The sequence below is a fragment of the Eschscholzia californica genome, unplaced genomic scaffold (genome assembly GCF_041429995.1).
Source record: "Eschscholzia californica isolate CP2 unplaced genomic scaffold, dmEscCali1.0.p SCAF_3, whole genome shotgun sequence".
Lineage (NCBI taxonomy): Eukaryota > Viridiplantae > Streptophyta > Magnoliopsida > Ranunculales > Papaveraceae > Eschscholzia > Eschscholzia californica.
This window is the reverse complement of record NW_028238420.1, coordinates 30577986-30587137: the sequence shown is the minus strand read 5'-3', so window position 1 is coordinate 30587137 and position 9152 is coordinate 30577986. Positions and strand designations below refer to the sequence as shown.

General features: G+C 37.8%; 1 pseudogene; it reads right to left on the bottom strand.

Moving 5' to 3' along the window:
• Nucleotides 1-1821: 1821 nt before the first annotated feature.
• Nucleotides 1822-4023, bottom strand: LOC147549474 (uncharacterized; annotated as a pseudogene).
• Between the last annotated feature and the right edge of the window lie 5129 nt (nt 4024-9152).

The window sequence follows — 9152 nt, the reverse complement described above, 5'->3', positions numbered from 1 at the left end:
CTCTATAGTGCTATGGGTAACAAGCCTAGACAAATGATCAGCTACCACATTTTCAGACCCCTTCTTATCTTTTATCTCTAAATCGAACTCTTACAAAAGAAGAATCCATCTAATCAATCGTGGCTTAGCATCTTTCTTGGATAAAAGATATTTCAGGGCCGCATGGTCTGTGTATACAACAACTTTAGATCCTACCAAGTATGACCTTAACTTGTCTAATGCGAAAATAACTGATAACAACTCTTTCTCCGTGGTGGAGTAGTTGAGTTGTGCCTCGTTAAGAGTTTTGCTCGCATAATAGATGACACATGGTAGCTTGTCTTTTCTCTGGCCTAAAACAGCACCAAGGGCATAGTCACTAGCATCGCACATCACTTCAAATGGTAAAGACCAATCGGGTGGTTGAATAATCGGTGTCGTGGTCAACAAGGTCTTAAGAGTATCAAAGGCCTTCATACATTCATCACCAAATATAAAATCTTTCTCTTTAGACAAAAGAGCACATAAAGGCCTAGATATCTTGCTAAAGTCCTTGATGAATCGTCTATAGAACCCTGCATGTCCTAGAAATGACCTAATGTCTTTCACACTCTTAGGTATAGGCAAGTGCGAAATCAATTCTATTTTGGCACGGTCAACTTCTAGTCCACTAGATGACACCACATGACCTAACACAATTCCCTTTGAGACCATAAAATGACATTTCTCCCAATTCAATACAAGATTCATTTCAATGCAACGATTCAACACACATTTCAAATTATGCAAACACACATCGAAAGAATCACCAAAGAGAGAAAAGTCATCCATAAATACCTCTAGGTACTGGCCCACCATATCAGAAAAGATACTCAACATGAGTCTTTGAAACGTTGCAGGGGCATTACATAACCCAAATGGCATACGCCGATATGCAAACGTTCCAAAGGGACATGTAAAAGTAGTATTTTCTTGATCTCGCTCATCAATCTCAATCTGGTTGTACCCCGAATATCCATCTAGAAAGCAGTAATAAGGATGACCGGAAAGTTTCTCAAGGATCTGGTCGATGAACGGTAAGGGGAAATGGTCCTTCCTCGTCATCGAATTCAACTTCTGATAGTCGATACACACTCTCCATCCCGTGACTTTCCTAGTCGGGATTAGTTCATTGGCCTCGTTTTCGACTACGGTAATTCCAGACTTTTTAGGCACAACTTGAGTCAGACTCACCCATTTGCTATCAGAGATGGGATAGATGATCCCGACCTCTAATAGCTTGAGGACTTCTGCCTTCACAACCTCTTTCATGTAGGGGTTCAACCTTCGTTGACCCTCACGTGAAGGTTTGGCATCATCCTCAAGATGGATTCTATGGGTACACACAGTGGGGCTAATCCCTTTTAGGTCGGCAATAGTCCAACCTAGGGCCCCTTTGTGATCTCTCAAGACCTCCAATAGACTATATTCTTGTGAATTGGTTAGTTGTGATGAGATAATAACCGGAAATGATGGCTCTTGGCCCAAATATGAATATTTCAATTCACTCGGTAAGGGCTTCAAATCAAGTTTCGGAAACTCTATTGAAGACGGTTGTGGTTTAGGCTCATTGATTGGAAGTGACTCAAATCTAACCTTCCACATCTCCGTGTCCAATAAAGGTGCCGAATCCATGAGAGAGTTCAATTCCGATATAGTTATCTCATCATCAAACGTAAAGCAATTCATAACACTAGTCTCTAATGGGTCTTGGGTACATAAAGCAAGGCCTCCCTGAACAAAAGACTCAATCATGTGCAACTCCTGAACATCAGACTCATCATAATCAACATCAAACTCATCTTAATCAGAAATAGGATGCTTGCAAGAATTGAAAATGTAACCATAAGAGTCATATTACGAAATGAGAGTTTCATAGCACCACTCCTACAATCAATTAAAGTCCGTGATGTTGCAAGGAAAGGTCTACCTAAAATGACTAGAATTTGAGATTCACCATTCATCACTGGTTTTGTGTCCAAGATAAAGAAGTCTACTGGAAAATAGAACTTATCTACTTGGACCAAAACATCCTCAACCACCCCTCTCGGCATCTTAATCGAGCGATCGGCAAGTTGTAAAACTACTTTGGTGGGTTTTATTTCACCTAAGCCCAATTGCTCATAGACCGAATAAGGTGGAAGATTAACGCTCGCACCTAAATCAAGGAGTGTCTGCTTAATGTGAGTCGCCCCTATAGTGCATGAAATGGTGGGGGATCCAGGGTCCTTATATTTAGGTGAGAGGTTCTCCTTAATGATGGCACTCACATTCTTAGCCAAGAAAGCTCTAGACTTCACATGATGTTTCCTCTTCATAGTGCAAAGATCCTTCAAGAATTTTGCATAAGTAGGAATTTGCTTAATTGCATCCAAGAGAGGAATGTTGATCTTAACTTGCTTAAAGATCTCAAGGATATCACTATTATCTTTCATTGGTTGAGTAGAGACCAATCTCTCAGGGAAAGGCACACTAGGCATAAGAATGTGGTTAGGCCTTGAGGTTTTGTCGGATGCCTTGTTATGACCACTACTACCCTCAGATTGGTTAAGCTCCTCAGGTTCAATAACCCTCATAGGATCATCTTGTCCAATCGTTTTGCCATTTCTGAGAGTAGTAACTGCCTTAACATGTGCAACCCTATGGTCGGATGTATTACCCTCACTGTTTCCCCTAGGGTTTTCTTGAGTTTGAGAAGGTAGTTTGCCTTTCTCATCCTCACTTAACCTTGCCTCAATTCTAACCATACTCTTCGAAGGCCTTGCAACATTTGCTCATGATTCTGAAGCATTACATGGATTGGATCCTCAAGGTTCCTCCGTGGAGGTGGTACATAAGCATTGCTTGATGAGGGACCTTGATGATTATGCACATCATTTGCTGTAGGACCATTCTTCCAACTCAAGTTGGGATGGTTCTTCCAACCCGGGTTATAAGTGTCAGAATAAGGCGAGCTAAATGGCCTTTTGTAGTTATTCATGACATTTGCTTGTTCATGGACCAACAGAGGACAATCTGTAGTGGAGTGGTCCATGCTATCACAAACATCACAAACAACTATACGAGCTTCCGGTGCTCTAACAACATTAACCTTTTGCAACTTTAAGGCCTCCACCTGTTTAGTCAAATTGGATAACTTTGCATGCACATCATCACTTTCATTTAAAAGGTACATCCCTCCCCTTGAGCTCGTTTGAGCCTTGGATTTACTTCGATCATTTGTATCGGATATGTCCCAACTTTGGGCATTTTCCGCCAAGTGGTCGAAATAATCCCAAGCATCCTCGGGATCTTTACTCATAAATTCCCCATTACACATCATTTCTACAAGTTGTCTTTGGGTGGAGGATAGACCATCATAAAAGAAATTGATAACCCTCCACACCTCATAACCGTGATGTGGGCAAGAATTTATGAGCTCTTTGAATCTTTCCCAACACTCATAAAACGACTCATGCTCCTTTTGTGAAAAGTTCATGATGCTCCGTCTCAATGTGTTCGTTTTATGAGTGGGAAAAAATCTCTAAACAAAGTGTGTGGTCATCTTTTTCCAACTCCCTATTGATCTAGGGCGTAGAGAATGAAGCCAGTGCTTAGCTCTTTCCTTTAATGAAAAAGGAAATAGCTTAAGCTTAACGATGTCCTCGGCACTCCATCGAGTCGGAGTGTCGAGCAGACCTCGTCATATTCCTTCAGATGAAGCTAAGGGCTTTCAGACTCTAAGCCATGGAACTTAGGAAGTAAGTTAATGACACCATGCTTAATCTCAAAGTTGCCAACATGCATAGGAAGGACAATGCAAGATGGTTGACTAGTTCGGTCGGGTTGCAAGTAATCCCTCAAGCTCCTCATAGGAGGGTTCATCTCATGACCCTCACTACCATGTGTGCTCTCTTGGTCCTCCATAGTGTCCGACTGATGATTGTTGTGGTCAGACTCAGACGTGCTACCAAGCTCTATGTTCCTCTCTGAACGATTATGACTATTCCTAATCCAACTATTCATGCACAAAAAGAGAGAACAAAATGCACTCACAAACACACACAAGAGTCAGACAATATAAAAGATAGAACTTCGTTACCCCCTTTTGTTGTTTGATTTTGAAGTCGGGTTTCCACTTTTCTCCGAAATCCCCAAACTTCTTCCTTTCGATCTCTTTTTGTTATTTTTGTTTTTCTGACAAACACAAAGCAAACAAAACTAATTAGAATCTAGGATAAAAGAAAATAATACTTATATCTAAGCTACACGTTGTTATCCCCGCCGCGGCGCCAAAAACTTGATGCACCCGAAAAGGTTGCAAACCTAAGCGGTGGTATCAAGTAGTACCCGGTAAAACCGTGGTCGATCCACGAGACTGCAAGTGTAACTAAAATACAAGCTAAAGAGAATTAAAGTGACTAAAACCTAAATCGGAACAAGTAATAGGAATTTTTGTATGAAAGGATGACTAAGGAAGAAAAACATAAACAAATAAAGTAAAGAGGGGGGTTTTAATTAGGCATTGACCAAAAAGAAATAGAAGAGAAATACGTAAACTTGAACAATTAACTAAAGATTCTCGGGAGACTAGGGTTTTATTCTAAATATGAGAGAGGTTAAGGATTCGGGAATCCATCGAGATATATTTGCGTAGATGCTTGTTTGGGTCGATTCTCAAGTTTGAGTCTTCTCGACTCTAAATTAGATGCTCTAAGTGCTAGATATACCTAATGGTCATAACTAGTCAAAGGGTCATCATATTCCATTAACATCGAGTCTAGATCGGAAAGATCGATTAACAAGTAACTATATGACATATGCTTGACATAAGACATGAAACAAGTTTAACCGATTAACCTAACATGATAGAGATATCAAACATACTAATCTAATCAAACAAACACATACATAAACATATCAAGATTTCATCCCTAGACCTCAACAAATTGATTAGCTACTCATGGTCAAACAAATATTGAGATTCAAGGTTAAAGAAGAAACCACACACATGATTTTATAATTTGAAATACTAAGAATCACAAATGAGTTGACAAAAGTAACTTAACACAAGTTAATATGCTTTTGGAGTTGTTGAATAAGATAAAGAACAAGTAAAAAGAATGGAAGAACAGGGGAGAAAATGGAAGAGGTTTTGGGTTTTCCCAGCTGAAATTCGATTAACACTGCAGCCAAACAAACCCTAGTCCAACTTGATTTGCTCACCACTTCTCTTGTCCAAACAGCTCCAATCCTCACTTCAATTCTCAGCCACAGACCAACTTCAAATCCAGCCAACACCGCCCTTCAAAAACCCAAATCTACATCTTAAATCTCACCCAAAACAGCCACATTAAACTACCCCTTTGAATACCAAAACAGCCTTCAAAATCCTCCACAAAACCGTCAAAACCACCACCAAATACCAGCCTTCGAAACAACCCAGCCAGATAATCAAAACCGCCACCACCAAATCCTCCCAATATCCGTCCCTGGTTTCTCTATGTAGCCGTTCTTTTCTTCCTTCTCTCAAAATCGCCTCCCAAGAACCCTCAAGACCTCCTTGTTAAAAATCGTGTCCCCTCCATCAGTCTTCTCCTCTCATTTTTGTTTCCAAGACAAAAACCTAGGTCCCTTGCCTTGGTTGTTTGACTTGGGCCAAATAGGGGTGCTCATAAAACTTATCTTTCTTCCTCTTTCTTGGGCTCTTGGGGCTTGGAATTTGGGCTGTTGCTTCTCTTTAAGAAATTAAAGTGGGTGCCCTCATCATTCTCTACATCTTCTAACTTTTAGCGAAGACCGAAATATCCATCGACTTTTTTCTATCACCACTTTTTCATCCGAACTCCGATTCGATTCTCGTCTTCACCGTTGGACTCATCGTTGGCTCTACTTTTCATTGGTCCACTGACGTTTACACAAATTTACTGAATCACCTCTAGTCCAAATGACCAATTCGCCCTTCAAGCGCCTTTCTTCCATTTTTATCCGTTTTTCTTGTTCAACTCCATAGATAGTACCTAATCAAAAGAAGTTTATAACTAATCAAAATAAAAGTATAAAATATACTAACTCATTTGAAACAAAATCCCAAATGTCTTCAACATAACTGTAGATGTCTCCAAAAACAACCAAAATGCTTAACGAAGAACAATAGTTTTTTTACCAAGTAAAACACCCAAAAATCACCAACACTACCCAAAATGTTTGAAACAGAATCCCAAATGTCTTCAACATAACTGTAAATGTCTCCAAAACTCCCCAAAATGCTCAACGAAGAACAATAGTTTTTTTTTACCAAGTAAAACAACCAAAAATCATCAACAAACCCCTAAATGTTTGAAACAAAACCCAAAATGTCTTCAACATAACTTAAATTTTTTCTCAAAATTTCCAAAATGCTTATGAAGAACAAAAGTTTTTTTTACCAAGTAAAACACCCACAAATCACCAACAAAACCCTGAATGTTTGAAAGAGAATCCCAAATGTCTTCAACATAACTGTAAATGTCTCAAAAAACCCTCAAAATGCTTAATGAAGAACAATATTTTTTTTACCAAGTAAAACCCCCAAAAATCATCAACAACCACCTAAGTGTTTGAAACAGAACCCAAAATGTCTTCAACATAACTTTAAATTTTTCTCAAAATGCTTAACGAAGAATAAAAGATTTTTACCAAGTGAAACACCCAAAAATCACCAACAATACCCTAAATGTTTGAAACAAAATTCCAAATGTCTTCAAAATAACTGTAAATGTCTCCAAAAACCACCAAAATGCTTAACGAAGAACAATAGCATTTTTACCAAGTAAAGCACCCAAAAAATCACCAAAACTACCCAAAATGTTTGAAACAGAATCCCAAATGTCTTCAACATAACTGTAAATGTCTCTAAAACCCCCCAAAATGCTAAACGAAGAAAAATAGTTTTTTTACCAAGTAAAACAACAAAAAATCATCAACAAACTCCTAAATGTTTGAAACAAAATCCAAAATGTCTTCAACATAACTTAAATTTTTTCCCAAAATCTCCAAAATGCTTACGAAGAACAAAAGTTTTTTTACCAAGTAAAACACCCACAAATCACCAACAAAACCCTGAATGTTTGAAACAGAATCCCAGATGATCTCTTCAACATAACTGTCAATGTCTCCAAAAACCCCCAAAATGCTTAACGAAGAACAGTAGTTTTTTTACCAAGTAAAACCCCTCAATGTTTGAAACAGAACCTAAAATGTCTTCAACATAACTTTAAAATTTTCCCAAAACCTCCAAAACGCTTAATGAAGAACATAAGCTTTTTTACTAAGTAAAACACCCAAAAATTACCAACAATACCCTAAATGGTTGAAACAAAATCCCAAATGTCTTAAACATAGCTGTAAATGTCTCCAGAAATGGTTGAGTCTGATTTCGTTTTTGTGTTTTGAGGGAATGAAGAGAGAGAAATAGAGATAGGGTTTAAGCGTCACGTCAAGTCGCTTCACATTACAGCTTTTTCCCTCGTTTTTCGGGAGGAAGGCTGAAACAAAAAAGAAAAAGCGGGAAATGAGGGAGGGATACTAGAGGAAGGATGATTGTCTAAAGAGGTTAAAAGTGACTTTTCATCTTTTGGGTGTTTTTTGGAATAATCTTCCGTGTTGGGCTGGGTTTGTGGTTTTGGGTAGGATTTTGGGCCTTAGATTTTTGCTCTCTTTAAAATATTATGAATTTAAGCTTTCTAAACTATTACCGGGACCTGCCCAAGTATACGGGAGGCCCCATACAATGGATATTAGAAAAAAATTTAAACAATGTAAAAAGTAGGAATCAAACTCTTGACTTTTTATCCAAGATCTAAACTCTTTACCACTAAACTAAGCCTTAAATTATACTTGAAATTGGTTTAAAGTATAATTAGTTTTTCGAAAGTTACATACGAAATAGGAAATATGAGGCCCTTGATTATTTAGGGCCCAAAGCGACAGCTTTGGTGGCTTTGGTCACGGGCCACCCTGACTATTACTTATCTTTAAAAAAGAAACAGCAATATTTGTTTGACAATTAACATATGTAGTTAAGAGCCTGTATTCGCACTATAATTATCTTCTTCAAAACTAGTCATACGTATCGATTTTTTATTTCATACCGTTTTAATTCACGGTCAGCTCAGTCTAAAATAAAATTTTGGCTCCACGCTTGACTTGATATACATTCATAATACCCTATACCATATAATGTATTTATGTTGATAGTTTTTCTCTAGTTTATTATTGTTTTTGCAATACTTTTTTGTTTGTATATAATTTCGCACTCCTCGGGTCCAAATCTTGATTCTATCGTAATTGGTCAACGTTTTAAAGTCCATTTGAAATATTATAGGCCAATAAGTGTACATAGATTCATCAACGAAAGTTGTCAAGTGTCAACCACACTTATATATTTTTCAATCTTATTCATATAATTCAGTACAGAGGATAAAAAACTTAACGACAACTTTAGAAACTAAGTTTATTCTTCTTCTTCTTGTTCATGTTCTCCCAAGTACCTGTTTATATCAAATCGAAACAGGTGTAATATTGCATGAGAAAAACAAAACCATAGTGGTGCTGAGGACCGATTACAATATATAATGATAGGGAATCTCTTCCAGAGGGTTCTGGTTCTGAAACATTTTGGTTGCACCTATGTGCGAGCAGGACCACGTGCCCGATGCCCAGATCGAATAACTTGGTGGGTAATGCCTTGGCAGATGTTAATTGTTTCTTTGACTAGGACAATTAGAAATGGGTCTTCTACTATCAATCAATGTTAAAACTAAAGACCTCTTGCAACACAAATAAATATAAAAAAAAATCTAATTAAGACTCAAATTATGTGAATAATGAAATTTGACTAATATCAACCTAAATTGCGCCAGTTTTTTCTCCCTTAATTGTTCTTTTCGCTTTCAATTACTTGTAGAAATAAATTTGCGATAACATAATGAATTGATATAGGTGGGCGTATATATATAAGGAAAAGAAGTCCACCACCTCTGGTGCAGTGGTTGATACCCACTCTGCAACACGAAGATTTGAGGTTTGATCTCATGAAAATATAAATCTAGGGTTTAACGAACTTGTGTATAAATAATGTAGATCTAGATTAGATGGGTTTTAACCCTTAAACG